This window comes from Nicotiana tabacum, chromosome 21 (assembly GCF_000715075.1).
Source record: "Nicotiana tabacum cultivar K326 chromosome 21, ASM71507v2, whole genome shotgun sequence".
NCBI lineage: Eukaryota > Viridiplantae > Streptophyta > Magnoliopsida > Solanales > Solanaceae > Nicotiana > Nicotiana tabacum.
Window position 1 is genome coordinate 65,011,935 of NC_134100.1, and position 16,323 is coordinate 65,028,257.

General features: G+C 39.4%; 1 non-coding gene across 1 annotated transcript; it reads right to left on the reverse strand.

The window, feature by feature from the left end:
- Positions 1-457: 457 nt before the first annotated feature.
- Positions 458-564, reverse strand: LOC142175567 (small nucleolar RNA R71). The gene has a single exon (XR_012704677.1). It is a non-coding gene; the product is annotated as a small nucleolar RNA R71 (small nucleolar RNA).
- Between the last annotated feature and the right edge of the window lie 15,759 nt (positions 565-16,323).

Sequence of the window (16,323 nt, forward strand, 5' to 3'; positions counted from 1 at the left end):
TGAAATGGACAACGTGGACGATGTCAACGAAAACAATCGGAATAATCGGGTTGACCCAAACAATGGAGTGGTGGCACCTCTTGTGCCAGAAGCTGCTCTATATGATTGGGCATAACCAACTGCTGATAACTTAGCCACTACCATTGATGTACCTTAGATACAAACAGAGACATTCTGGATCACCAACAACATGCTGCATCTGTTGCAAAATAATGGACTGTTCTCCGGGTCACACATTGAAGACCCACAACAACATCTGAAGAATTTTCTATCAATATGTGTGACCCAAAGACAGCCGAATGTGACTCCTGAAGCCATCAAGCTATTACTGTTTCCATTCTCTATAACTGGAGAGGCTCAAACTTGGCTTAATTCACTCCTAATAAACTCCATTGCCACTTGGGAAGAATTAGTCAAACAGTTCTTAAACAAGTTTTATCCTCCCAACAAGACTGCAAGGCAGATTGATGAGATATTGCAGTTCAGGCAGAAACCAACCGAATCCTTGCAAGAAACCTGGGAGAGGTTCAAGGGTATGATAGTGAAGTGTCCACACCATGGCATTCCAGATCAGATGCTGGGACAGAGATTCTACATGGGTTTAGAAGATAGTTTGAAGGTCAATGTAGATGCTTCAGTTGGGGGTGCATTTTTGAGCAAGACATTCACAGAGTGCAAGATTCTTCTTGACAAGATGGCTCAAAATTCAGGCTGGATGGCTAGAGTTACTACACTTACACCAATGGTGTATTCTGTTGCTCTTGACCCAAACAATTCCCATGCAGAGAACATAGCCACTCTCATGAATCAGATGAGCATACTGACAAAGAAAATTGATGAGATGGGTACAAAGCAAGTGCACATTGTTGATACAACGAATGAAGGATTGTGCACTCCTTGCATAAACCAGTCATATGCATGCTCGTAGAGTAGAGAGAATGACAATCAGGGCTTCAGAGAAGACATGAATTATGTCAATAATTTTGGAGGTCAGAGGCAAGGTGGGCAACAATGGGGACCAGCACCAAACCAGCAGTACAGATCCAACCTGCCACAACACAACCCCAATTCTGGAGGCGCATGACCATAAGGTCAAGTTGTGCCTTATCAAAGGCAGCAGGGCTATAATCAGCAGCACCAGCAACAGTTGGCCTACCAACCACCTCATCAACAACAGGACAACAATATGGTAGAAATCAGGGGTATGCTGCAACAACTTATTGGAACAAATGGTAAGATGCAAGAAAAGTTAGCAGCACATGATTCAGCAATCAAAGGCATTGAAACTCAACTGGGACAACTATCTATGGCCTTGAACAATCGCCCCCAAGGAACATTGCCTGCAGATACAAATATTAACCCAAAGGAACAGAACCCAAATCAGCTAATGGCAGTGAGTCTCAGGAATGGAAGAGATTTAGACAGAGAGCAAAAAGTTGCTCAATTTAGGAGAGAGACTACGCCAACTTCTCCAGTTACATTAGAGGCAGATGAGTCAGCAGAGCTCACCGAAGTTGTAATTGAACAAGCACAGGTTGACAAGGGTAAGGAGAAGGATGGTGAATAAGTCTCAGAACAGGTGGAACCTCTTGTGCCAGAAGCTTCTAACAAAGAAAAGACATCAAGTAATGGACAAAGATTGACTCCTGCACAATTCCCTCAGAGATTGGCAAAACAAAAGAAAGATGATCAATACAGGAAATTTATGGAAATGCTTCAACAGATTCAATTGAATATTCCACTTATGAATGCTTTGAGGGAAATGCCAGGGTATGCAAAAATGATGAAGGACCTGATGTCGCAGAAATTTGACTTCCAGGACCTGTCCACTGTAACTCTGACATAGACCTGCAGTGCGGTAGTGACAAGACCTATGGCCCAAAGGGTGTCTGATCCAGGTAGCTTCACTATCCCATGCACTATTAGGAGTTATGCTTTTGCTAAAGCATTGTGTGACTTGGGAGCCATCATAAACTTGATTCCCTTGGCAATCTATAAAAAACTGGGCATTGGCAGAGCTAGACTGACCTCAATGTTACTGTAACTGGCTGATCGCATAGTCAAAAGACCGACAAGAATTCTTGATGATGTGCTTGTGCAAGTGGGGGAATTTGTATTTCCTGCAGACTTTGTTATTCTTGATTGTCTGGTGGATGAAGAGATACCCATCATTCTGGGAAGGCCATTCTTAGCCACTGGGAGAGCATTAATTGATTGTGAGACTGGAGAGTTGAAAATGAGGTTGAACAATGAAGAAATAATATTTAACGTTCAACAATCCATGAGGAGACCCAGTGAATTTGCAAACTACTCACTAGTGGAGGCCATAGATGTGATACTACAAGAAGAGGATGAGACCCTTAATGTCAAGGATCCACTAGAAGCCTGCTTGATGAATTTGGAAGAGATACACGGTGAAGGGTTGGCAAAGTGGGTCATGGCTCTCGAAGGTTAAGGATTCTGGAAAAGGGAACCTCAGTTCGAGCCCCTACGCTTAGAAGAGAGAGCAACACCACCTGCAAAACCATCAATAGAGGAGCCACCATAATTGGACTTGAAACCGCTTCCAGCCCACCTCAGGTACGCTTTCTTGGGGCCTAATTCTACTTTGCCTGTTATTATATCATCTGGTTTGCTAGCTGTGCAGGTAGAGCAACTATTGAAAGTATTGCAAGAATGTAAGACTACCATTGGTTGGACCATGGCAGACATAAAGGGTATCAGCCCAGCCTTTTGCATGCACAAAATTCTTCTAGAAGAGGGGCACAAACCTTCCAGGGAACATCAACGATGTTGGAACCCAAATATGAAGGAAGTAGTAAAGAAGGAAGTGATCAAGTGGCTGGATGTGGGTATCATCTTCCCCATCTCTGACAGCAACTGGGTCAGTCCTGTCCAATGTGTGCCGAAAAAGGGAGGAATGGCGGTCGTACAAAATGAGAATAACGAGTTGATCTTGACTCGTACAGTCACGGGGTGGTGGATTTGCATGGACAATCAGAAATTGAACATAGCCACTCGAAAAGACCATTACCCATTCCCTTTCATTGACCAAATGTTGGACAGATTAGCTGGGCGGTCCCACTTCTGTTTCTTGGATGGATACTCGGGGTATAACCAGATCTCAATAGCCCAAGGCAGTGAGAAGTTTCCTTGGGCACGCCAGGTTCTACAGGCGATTCATAAAAGATTTTTCCAAGATTGCTAACCCTTTATGTAAACTTCTTGAAAAGGATCAGCCCTTTGTGTTTTCTAATGATTGCAGGTTGGTATTTGAGGAGCTGAAGAAGAGACTGATAACTGCACCCAACTGGGAGAAACCATTCAAGCTCATGTGCGATGCCAGTAATTATGCTATAGGATCAGTCTTGGGATAGCAAAAAGACATGATGATGCACCCGATTTACTATGCAAGCAGGACCCTCAGCGATGCACAGCTCAATTACACTGTAACAGAAAAGGAAATGCTGGTTGTAGTGTTTGCCTTGGACAAATTCAGGTCGTACTTAATTGGTTCAAAAGTTATTGTTTATACTGACCATGCAGCAATTAGATACTTGATAGCAAAGGAGTCAAAGCCACGCTTGATTCGCTGGGTTCTTTTGCTACAAGAATTCGATCTGGAAATTCGTGACAGAAAGGAGACGGACAATCAAGTGGCAGACCACCTCTCAAGATTGGAAGGAGTTGAAAAGAGAATGGAGGTTGAAGACATAACAGAGACATTCCCGGATGAATAATTACTTGCTGTGGCAATGGAGGAGACGCCATGGTATGCTAATATTGCTAACTATTTAGCAAGCGGTATTGTACCTTATGAACTCTCCTTAATTCAAAAGAAAAAATTCTTCTGCGACTGTCGAGCCTTTTATTGGGACGAACCTCTATTGTTTAAATTATGTTTAGATAACATGATCCGGAGGTGTATCCCCGAGAAAGATCAACCTTCTATTTTGTAGGCTTGTCATGCTTCACCATATGGTGGACACTTTGGAGGAATCCGGACAGCAGCAAAAGTGTTGGAATCAGGATTGTATTGGCTTACTCTGTTCAAGGATGCCCATGCTTGGGTCAAAAGTTGCGATGAATGCCAAAGGACATGCAACATATCTTGCCGTCACGAGATGTCGATGACCACAATTCAAGAGGTGGAGGTTTTTGACATGTGGGGGATCAACTTTATGGGGCCGTTCGTCAGCTCGTATGGTAATAAATATATATTGGTAGCGGTTGAATATGTCTCCAAGTGGGTCGAAGCGGTGGCTCTCCCAACCAATGATACAAAAGGGGTAACAAGTTTCCTAAAGAAAAACATCTTCACACGTTTTGGCACCCTGAGAGCTATAATCAGTGATGGTGAAACCCATTTTTGCAATAGAGCGTTCGCATGTCTGTTGGAAAAGTATGGAGTTCGCCACAAAGTAGCCACACCGTACCACCCACAGATGAGCGGGCAAGTTGAAGTGTCCAATAGAGAAATTAAAAGTGTCCTAACAAAGACAGTGAATGCAACAAGGACTGATTGGGCGAAGAAGCTGGATGATGCATTATGGGCATACCACACAACATTCAAAACTCCAATTGGTATGTCATCGTACAAGTTGGTGTTTGGAAAGGCATACCACCTTCCGGTAGAGCTCGAACATAAAGCTCTTTGGGCACTGCGGCAGCTGAATCTGGATATAGAGACAGCAGGCACCAGCAGAGTCACTGAGTTACATGAGCTCGAGGAATTCAAGTTCCATGCATTTGAAAATGCTAGATTATACAAAGAAAAGATGAAAATGATCCATGATAAGCACATCTTAGATTAGAACTTCAATCCCGGAGATCTAGTTTTGTTATACAACTCGAGATTGAGGTTGTTTTTGGGTAAGTTGAAGTCTCGATGGTCATGACCCTTTAGAGTGGTGCAAGTGTTCTCAAGTGGAGCTGTGGAGATTGAATCCGAAGATGGGACAAACAAGTTCACGGTAAATGGGCAAAGGTTGAAACATTACCTTTGAATGGTCGAAGAGAAAGGGGATAGAGTGGTGATAACTTTGGAAGAGCCCCAGTACGCGAACGAGGAGTGATAATGAAAGCCTGCATCGTGCCGCGATGTTACATCAGGCACTTCCTGGGAGGTAGCCCATGGTTTGTTGTAAATCGTCGTGCCGCGATGTTAACTTAGCCACGTTTTGGGAGGCAACCCATTATTTTTCATACTTTGGTTGTTGTAATTGATTTTGAATGACTTTGACCGACCTACTAGTGTGCATGGCAAAGATCATGCGCATCGAAAGGATTCGGGGGTCGAAATTAACACAAGAATAGGTAAAAAATGCGGCAAACACAAAAATTGGCTGGAGACGGAGATTCACGGCCGCGGATTTTGGCCTGTGTTCTGCCCCCCGTCCGCGGCCGCGGATCGAACCGCAGATTGGGTCACGGATTTTGGGACCCCCTCTGCCTAGAATTTGTGGCCGCGGATTGGACCGCGGATCGGGGCGCAGTTGCGTGGGCGTGTCCAGGTAAGTTTTTTATTTTTAATCCCCAACCCCCTTCTTTTCCTTAACCCAAACCCTCACTTCCCCAACTTCTCTTCTTCCCTTCCTAACTTCAAGAACCCAAACCCCTCACTTCCCCCCACTTCTCTTCTTCCCTTCCTAATTTCAAGAACCCAAACCCCTCACTTCCCCCAACTTCTCTTCTTCCCTCCCTAACTTCAAGAACCCAAACCCCTCCTTTCCCCCATATTTTCCTTTTAACACAAGACTCTTCTCCTTCTTTCTCTTCTCTACTCAACCGATCTCCAACCTCCGTTCTTCTCAAGATCTCCAAGTAAGTACATGATTTTATTCCTCTTTCTTAGTATTTTTCTTTGTTTTTTTTCCTTTTCTATATAGGGTAGTAAAATCATAGGTACTTTTGTCTGGGATTTGGATTGTGGTTTATATGTGGTATATGGAGGCTATTTGAATTGATTGATTTGGAGGAAGCCATTGTTGGGTTGGTGAGGAATGGTAGTCTGATTGGGTCTTTGGGTGACTTGGGGGTACATATGCACACTACCTGTTTGTTGATTTGCCTTAATGAATATTGAAGATAAATTGTGAACAATTGTGCGAGTGAAGTCTGAGTAACTGGCCATTGGGACACATATTTCTCTCTCCACTGATAGTAGTATTTATTTTGTAGGTAACATGCAATCTTCAAGGAAGAGACGCGCTACCGGGGCCTCATCAAGTGGTCATGGAGGCTCATCTCGGGGATGGGCACCGACCAGTGCAGCTCAGTTTGATCATACCAGGTTTGTCTCCAGAGCTGCCCAAGACCATTTCAGTTTGAAGGCCACTAAAAAACTTGTACCGGAAAGGGGTATTGACCCCTCCAGGATGAATGCCCTAATATGTATCGGGAGTTGATCGGGCGCAGATTGGACAACTTTTTCGAAGAGCCGGAGGAGGGTAACTTGATGCTTGTTCGGGAGTTCTATTCCAACTACCCCGAACATGAGGATAGAATATGCACTGTGCGACACACGAGGGTGGATGCCTCGTTAGAAGCCATCACGAGAGTGTATCAATTGCCTGAATTCAATGGGGAGGAGGATTTCTATGATACTTACAGGAGAGAACCTATCACATGGAACAAGTTTTTCAGAACTATCTGTGCACCAGACAAAGAGGTAGTGTGGGTTATGCCGGGATCGAAGCTACACTCTTCCTCACTCACTTTTGAAGGAAAATGCTGGTTGTACATCATCAACAGTCGCTTACTGCAGTCCCACAACACCATGGAGGTAAATGGTCTGAGAGTTGTCTTGATATAGTGCTTCATGAATGGCCATGACTTCGATGTGGCCAAGGTTCTTCAGTCTGAGATGTTCGTCCGTTTAACACAGAAGAGGTATGGGTTCTTTTTCCCCTCTCTGATCACTAGATTGTACCAGGCAGCAAGGGTGCCTGAGAACCCAAATACGTATGGCATGATAAAGAAAGAAGCAAAGTTTTAGGTAGACAATGTGACCATCGGGAAAGACCCGGTGGCACCAGGGGTAACTCATAGTGACGATTCTAATGCGACGGAAGAGGGCGACGAAGGGCAGGAGGAGGTTGAACCTGCCTCACCCCCACAGGAACAAGCTGCAGTGGCTAAAGGACCATCCCAGGGCAGACGAAGCACGCGAATGACAACCCTAGAACAAGACATGGCAGGACTGTGCACTTCTGTCACAGAATTGGGGACCAGAGTTGATGCTTTGGCAACCCAAAATGCGAAGTCAGAAAAGAAAATCATGGGCTGGCTGCGTGCGCTGGGGAGAGCATGTCATCTCGACCCTTGCACTGTCTCCGATCAAGATTGATCCACCAGGGAAGTTCCTTTACCTCACATTACTTTACTTTGTATGACATGGGGACATGCCATCTTTTTAAGTGTGGGGAGGGGGATACTTTGTTGTATGTAGATAGTTTCGTAGTTTATTTGTATAAATCAATTTCGACTTGGCCCAACGATAGATATCATTCGACGGGTTTCTTGAGGGACTAAAGTCGAAAGAAAAAAAATAGATTTTCTTTTGTAGTAGTGTATCAATTCCTCCTTGGTTTTTCTTCAAACCACGGTTCTTTTCCAAGGGTTTTGTTAAACCGGGTGTAGTTAGCTTTTTATTTTTTTAGTTAGGAACTTATGGGCTATGGGCAGAATTAAAATAGGAAGCCTTGTTTGATTTCGTAATGCCTTGAATATAGCTGTTACTTTAGTGTGACGCTTAGGCTCATTTGTTGACTCTTGTAAGAAGGCCTTAAAATGTATGTTCTTAATTTGGCTGAAGTACTCTGATCTGAGTGTTTGATGATCTAATCTGGAATGAGTTATGTGCCATGTGTGTGGGAGGCTTGTTATATTCCGTGCACGGCATTTAATGTCTAGAACTTGCCCTATGTGTCTACAAAGCGAAATGGTAGTCTTGTTTAGTCTGGGAAGTGATATAGGCATTTCTTTGTTGAACCATATATATACATACTCCACCCACCTATTTGCTATGTACCATAGTTAACCCCGTTGAGCCTGTAATCCTGTTTCCTTGGCAACCACATTACAAGCCCTATCCCTTGTTTGACTTGACCATCTTTTTGAATCCATTACCTCTCGTAAGCACTGGAAATACTATGAATTTACAAAGGATAAAGTGTGGGGTAGTTGATGGAGCTTTTGAGTGAAACTAGGAAATAAGGAGAAAGGTATATCTTGTTGGAAAAGGCCACTTGTGAAAAAAAAAGAGAAAAACATTGTTAATAGTGTATCATGTTGATTGGTAATAAATCTTTGGTGGCTTTTAAGGTGATTGTGCTCAAAGAAGAAGTGGGGGGTAGTATATGTGGTGTTAAAAATGAAAATATTGGTTTAACTTAGGTGTGGACTTGATTGTAAAATAAATGTATTAAAGTGCTTAGGGAGGTGTAGTCACTATTATATATCCAAATATATCCTACCCAACCTACAGCCTACATTACATCTAAATAAAGTCCTACTTGATCCTAGACTGAGTGAGCTCAATTAGTAGAGTCGTACACTACGGGAAAGTCTATAGTGCGTTTTCTGTGGCACAAGAATGTCATTTCTGAGGGTGAGTGAATTATGTTCCTTTTAAAGTTCCTTAGTATGTGTGAATTTTACTGATTGTGAAATGAGTCTCTTTTGTTGTGAGCAGGCACTTGATTCATGAAGGAGAGGTAAGTCTGGACCTTTGATATAGAGTAAGTAAGCCGGTTAGGAACATTGCGTGGCTAGAGGGAGTCAACTCTTGAGGTGTAGATGTTGCACAAATATAGTCAATTTATGTGAAATATTCTTGGTGTGACGAGTAGGGAAGTCGCTCAATGAAGTTAGGCCTCTTAGAGTGTGGTTTGATTGCTCGGGGACGAGCAATGGTTTAAGTGTGGGGTGTTGATAGTAGGCTATATTTATGCAATTTAGACACTACTTACACTCTAATTTAGCCGCACTTTATTGATATTTGAATGCTAAAAGATAACAAAATGCTCTAATTAAGAATTTGATGCTTTGCAGGAGCTACTCCGAGCTAGGAGGGAGCTAACGAGTGTTTTGGAGTCAACATGGAATGTGAAAGGGCAATCGAAGGTTAGACCGGTCGAAAAGGAGAGAGAAAAGCAAGCGAAACGACCCCTCCAGGTGTGCGGCCGCGGAGTGGGCCGCGAACTGGTCCGCGAACTCAAGGCAGTGAGGCAGTCTAAATCCGCGGCCGCGGAGGGGCGGACGAAAGCCAAACACGCAGGGTTAATTATGTAATTTCTTAAGTGACTAACCTAAACCAATATGAAACCTAAACTCGCCCAGAATTGGGAGATAGCTATTTTTAGAAGATTTTAGAGGCAAGAACGAGGGAGAGAAGACGGATAAATTCCTAAGAGTTTTCATCTTCTTCTTCATACTTCTATTTGTTGTTATGAATTATTTTAGTGATTTGTTTTCCATTAGTATAAGTATCTAAATCTATTATCTAGGGTTGATGGAACCAATTGTTGGATGAAGTCTTGACTCTATTTTGTTATAATTGAGCCGTGTTTATTCTATGATTGTTCAATTACGTATTGTATTGTGGTTAATTGAAAGGGCCCTCGATTAATCGTGTCTATTCACCTTGTGTTGCTTGAGAAAGAACACTTTGTTAGATTGTTGTTGAACAATACCACTTTTGGGAAAGTTAAGAGATTAATTACTTGAATTTAAAAGTGGTGTTAGAAATAACGAAGCTTTGGTGGGATAATTCTGAGTTGCATAAATTGTTAACTAGAGTACTTCGAGAGAATGCTTCTAGTAAATTACCGTAATTGATAGAAAGGTAATTACGGTAGCCCGGAACTCATAATCCTCATAGAGTATTATGGTGAGATTATTGCTAAAGAGTTGAGAATTAATCCGGCAATTGGTGAAATCAATAGCCCTAGATCCTTTTACCCTTGAATTCAATTTTAGTCTTGATTATTGCTAATTTTATTGTCATTTTTCCTTGGCTAAATAAATTTCACTGATTATTCATAAAACTCTTACATCCGGAAGTTGTCTGAACTCATCGTTAGCATTATTTAAGGTTGTAGTAAATAGGTTAGTTCCCTGTGGAATTCGACTCTGGACTTGAATCGGGTTATATTTGCAGCGACCGCGTAGTCCTTTTTACAAGGCATAGTTGGCGTGATCATATGGGCAGCCTTGTATTCATTCCGGTTGGTGAGAGACCACTTGCAGTTGATGTTAAGGCCTTAGCCAACCAGTTCGTGAGATTAGATGTTTTGGAGCCTAGTCGGTTCTAGCATATGTGGTTCCTCGGTCTTCCTTATTTGATCGCATCAGAGATCGCCAGTATGATGTTCCCCGTTTTCTTGTCCTTAAGGACACGGTTCAACATGATGATGCCAGGGATGTTACTATTTGGGATGGTGGGGTGTTGAGTATGTAGGGTCGGATCTGTGTGCCTAATGTAGATTGGCTACATGAGTTGATTCTTGAGGAGGCCCACAGTTCGCGGTATTCAATTCATCCGGGTGCCGCGAAGATGTACCAGGACTTGAGGTAGAAATATTGATAGAGGAGAATGAAGAAGGGTATAGTGGGTTTTGTAGCTCGGTGCCTAAACTTTCAGCAGGTGAAGTATGAGCATCAGAGACTGGGCGGATTACTTTAGACGCCTGAGATTCCGGAGTGGAAATGGGAGCGTATCACCATGGATTTTGTAGTTGGGCTCCCATGAACTTCGAGGAAGTTTGATGCTATTTGGGTGATTATGGATCGGTTGACCAAGTCCGCGCACTTCATTCCAGTTGGGACTACTTATTCTTCGGAGTGGTTGGCTGAGATTTAGATCAGCGAGATTGTTCGCCTTCACGTTGTGCCGGTGTCCATCATTTCAGATTGGGGCACGCAGTTTACATCACAGTTTTGGAGAGCAGTAGAACATGAGTTGGGGACCCATGTTGAGTTGAGTACAACATTTCACCCTCAAACGGACGGATAGTCCGAGCGCACAAATTCGGATTTTGGAAGATATGTTACGCGCTTGTGTAATTGATTTTGGGGGTTCTTGGGATCAGTTTCTGCCGCTCGCGGAGTTTGCCTACAACAACAACTACAAGTCGAGCATTCAGATGGCTCCGTATGAGGCTTTGTATGGGAGACGGTGTCGGTCTTTGGTGGGTTGGTTTGAGCCGAGTGAGGCTAGTCTATTGGGTACTGACTTGGTTCAGGATGCTTTGGACAAGGTTAAATTGATTCAGGATCGGCTTAGCACGGTGCAGTCTGGACAGAAGTGTTACACCGATCGGAAGGTTCGCGATGTTGCTTACATGGTTGGGGAGAAGGTACTGCTCAAGGTTTCACCCATGAAGGGTATTATGAGGTTCGGGAAGAAGGGCAAGTTGAGCCCTCGGTATATTGGGCCGCTTGAGGTGCTTCACGGGATTGGAGATGTGGCTTACAATCTTTCCTTGCCACCTAGCCTGTCGAGTGTGCATCCATCATTTCATGTTTCTATGCTCCGGAAGTATGTCGGTGATCCATCCCATGTTTTGGATTTCAGCACGGTTCAGTTGGATGGTGATTTGACTTATGATGTGGAGCCGATGGTCATTTTGGGTCGGCAGGTTCGAAAGTTGAGGTCAAAGGATATAGCTTCAGTGAAGGTGCAGTGGAGAGATCAGCCAGTTGAGGAGGCTACTTGGGAGACCGAGTGAGAGATGCAGAGCAGATATCCAGACTATGTCATTATGTAGATGCTCATGTACTCAGTGACACGCCGGTTTTGGGAAGACTTTATATATTGAGTATTGATATTCTATCATGTTTTTATGAGAATTTTCATTTATTTAGACTAGTTTAGCATATTTCAAAAATTAAAGTGTTGGAAATGTCTGAGCAGTCGGCTTGCCTAGTACCATGATATGCATCATCACGATAGGGGTCGTGACAGTTGCACGTTAATAATGGCTCATGATGGTTTAAATATTTATTTATGTGAAGGAACAATAAAATTTAATTAATGAGAGAAATTTTATATATAATACTACAACAATCATCTAAATGCCGAAAAATATTGTTACATTAGCATAATACGTGAATTCAAAATGAAAGGATATCATCAGAAATTATATAAATGATCAATTTTAGTCATGTTAAGTAGATAATTATGTAGTGTAGTTTAAAGATGTCTAATGTGATGGTCTCTAACCGAACACTTCTTTATAGACGATGTGTTTTTGTATATATTTCCTTATCATACTTTGGTTATTCTGCCATAACCAGAATTCTTGTTATCGATATTGATATCTCTCTTGAAAGTGCAACATATAGTTATTCGCGTAAGAAAACATATTGTGGTAAATATAGTGTAATATTTAGGATGTTTGTCCTTGTGTTTTATTTATTATAACTTCAAAACATAAACATACTGAAAATTATTTTCACACAAATTTAGAAGGATATTCTTTAGTTTCGGAAGACGAAAGTTGAATTCGGGGATAAACACATACTTAGAAGCACATTGATCAGTATCATAAGTTCTGCATGTATGACGTTATTGTCAAAACTTCTATATACTGTATGTGTACTATTACATAAGCTATTCAACGTATCTAAGTTTGAAGTAGCATGACAAGCATATTTTTCTTCAAAATTAACCTATATGCAATGGAAGATCAATTATAACTTAGTCTATTATATATACGGTCACACTAACATACGTAATAAATAATGAACTTGACAACAAACATGTACGGTAGAAGGCCATTTGGTATTAAAGTATTTAAGTATTCTTCTTGGTAGTAATTGTTGGTATCATCTTCTGCTGAGTCAAAACTGAAAAATATTTTGTTTTTATCATAAAACTTAGCAATCAACCTTTTATTTAGTTGATCAACAAATTCATTTCTGCTAGCTAAGATAACTCTTTAATTTCTATCATGTAATTCTTATAAATTGCGTTTTAATCTAATGATGAAAATATTCTCCTTATTAAATGCACTACTATTACCATTGGGTTTGATAACCAAGTGTTCTAGAAGAACCAAATCATCTTTTATTTGATGCTCTTCTTCGTTTCCGGCACGAATCAAGAAGTCACTGAATGTTGGATCTATTCTTACTTTTATGTTTCTTATTATTTAATATTTTTCATTTTAGGTCATAAGTATAATTTTGGAAAGCTAGCTTTTATAGTTTCTGCTTTGGTAATTTTGGAACTACTGATCGTGCTTAACAGAAATCACCTCCCAAACTATTACTTTTTCACCAACGTTTATCGATATCCAATATATCGCTAAAACTCTAATCGATTGTTTCGATCATTTGACAATTAGCCAAAAGCGCTTCATCTCATATTTTCATGTTTGCTTTCCTTATAAATTTAGCACTATTGCTCTATTTTGATATATTTATGATGGTTATTTCAGATATTTGAAGAGGTATATCAAATCTAAAGTGAGTTGTTCGACCTCATAATAAAATCGTTGCTAGTACACCACTTGTTCTTATTTCTAACAATATCATGCCTCTTGATCTGACATTTGCAAGAAATGTATGACATATGAATATTATTTCGATTCCGCCGGAGGCATCTATAAATGATAATCTCGCTATACCGCAGTCGACTTTTTATAATATAGTCTTGAAAGCTTATTCTTGTTCAGGATTTAGCTTTGATTGTGCTTCCTCAAACACTTGTATGGTATTCTTAATATTATATTAATCTTTTTTACTTTGTGATCTATATTTTTTAATCTCTAACGCTCTTTTTATGGAATAAATTTATGTACCCTAAGATTTTTCTTTAACTTGAAAAATAATTTTACTCATATGATAAATTTAAAAAATAATTTAATTAGATTCTCTTGCTAAATATTTAACTAAAATATTTGATTATTTGGTTTTAACATAAAATATAATTTATTTTCTGTTAATTTAGATTCTTAATATTAGTTCATCTCATGTTTGAATATTTAACCGTAATTATAATTTTATCCACCATAAATGTTATTTTCAAAGAGTAAAAAGATCGATCTGATATTTCACTTTTAGATCTTTATGTTTGCAAAATCATTAGTGTCATTGGATCTTACTAACTTTTTTCTTTTTGTTTTCTCACACATTTATATTCTTAAAATTTTTCTTAGTTGCTTTAATAATTGGGTATATTTTTCTATATTACACGAAAAATTAATAATAAAATAATATTATTTGAGTAGGAAAGTAATTCAAATATAATATAATAATATATCATCGTAGGGATTATTTCCTCAATTTTAACGCTTTATGCAGTCCGTTTAGCATTTCTTTTATTTATTCTTGGTATTGAATATTATAGAGTGGTAATGTATTACCAATATGGAGAATTCTTATGAAATTAATTTTATTAAATCTTCCTACATATTTTAAATAAGAATTCAATAGATAAGATTGTATTAATTTTAAAATCTTAAATATTAAAAAAATTAACATAGAATTTATTGTAGTCCAAAAGAATAAGTTATTACAACTATGTCCTTTCCCTATGAGTTCTTCTGTTTAATATTTTAGGGCTATTGTGGTCTATCAATATTATATTCGTGCTTTTATAATAATATAGACTCTCTTGTTTCTAAATAGATTTGGACAATATAATACGTTTTCAAATTAAATTAGTAATAGGAATTTTTTAAGAAGTCTATCATAAAATTAATAGGATTACATGGCTAAAAATATATCCATATCCCGAAAGTAATTATACTAATAGAAAATCTAATATGTTCCTAAAGGTATTAGGTTTACATGCTAACATGTAGTATTATATATCTATGCACGAACATAATTATACTAATGGATTCCTAAAGGTAATCATGTAGGATTCATAACGTGTAGTATTATGTCCTAAAACTAATAGGATTACAAGGCTAATGTCTAGAATTCCGGCTATGTCCTTTTATTGTGAGTTATTATGCTTTAGATGATTGTTGTACTATTATATATAAAATTTCTCTCATTAATTAAATTTTATTGTTCATTCATATAAATAAATATTTAAACCATCATGTGCCATTATAAAAGTGAGAACCCCAAAAGTTAAAAGTTAAATTACTGAAATAACCTTCTAAATAATTGAAATGTACCTTCTTTAATTATTTAATAAGATTTAAATAAAAGAAAGTGACTTTTGGACATTTACGAAATGTCTTGTTAAGGAGACTCTTGGACTTTTCATAAACGGAGTGTGCTGACATTGCGTAGTGTAAATTTGATTTTTTATATATGAATTTCAGTAGTAACAAACATTGATTTTTTTTATTAAAATAAAAAGAATAAAATATAATTCCTAAAGGTAATCATGTAGGATTCCTAACGTGTAGTATTATATTCACGACCCAAAATCTACTATTGTAACTACCCGACATATCGTTTTGAGCATTTGCACTTCGCTTAGTAGTTTGAGGGCATGAGTAACTCCGTATAATGTATTATGACTTGTGTGAATCGTCAGTTTTGGTTTTCAGGTTATTCATAATCGATTTGGAAGAATGAATTTCATGGTTGAAGCTTTAAGTTTGTCACGACGCAAATTTCCCTCTATACGATGTCGTGACGACACCTAGTTTCTAAGACTAGGTGTGCCTAACACCTACTGAATTAAAAGAAGAATTTGACCAACAATTAATAATGATGAAATAGAACCCTATTACACAACTTACAATTCTCAAAACCGGTAGTACAAGTCATAAGCTCTACTGAGTTTACTATGAAAATCCCTAAATACAACTGTTTGAAATGGAAGTTAAACAGTACAAATACAAAATCAGAGGGTGACTCCAAGACCTGCGAACGCGACAACAAGTTTACCTTGAGTGTCCATGGCACCTGGATCTTCACAAAAATGTGCATAAGCGTAGTATGAGTACACCACAGCGGTACCCAGTAAGTATCAAGACTAACCTCGGTGAAATAGTGATGAGGGATAGTCAAGACACCTACAAGACTAAACATCCTGAACAAGTGTGAAGGTGAAATAGCAGAGAAACAATATTAATATAAAGCTAAGCAGGATAAGAAACACAAAATAATACTTGCAATGATACACTAATAACAACAATATTTAATGGGAAGCAGTCAAGTAGTAATGCCGTAGAGTAAGCTGGACACAGTCTAAGTCCGGTGAAACCAAATAAAGGAAACTCAGCAACAACTCAATAAGAACAACCGCTTTCACACCATATCTATTCGAGCATTCTCACGAGGTACCGAACCTCAAAATCACAGTTCACGGATCCCAATTCTTGAACCCTAATCACTTGGCATCTTGTG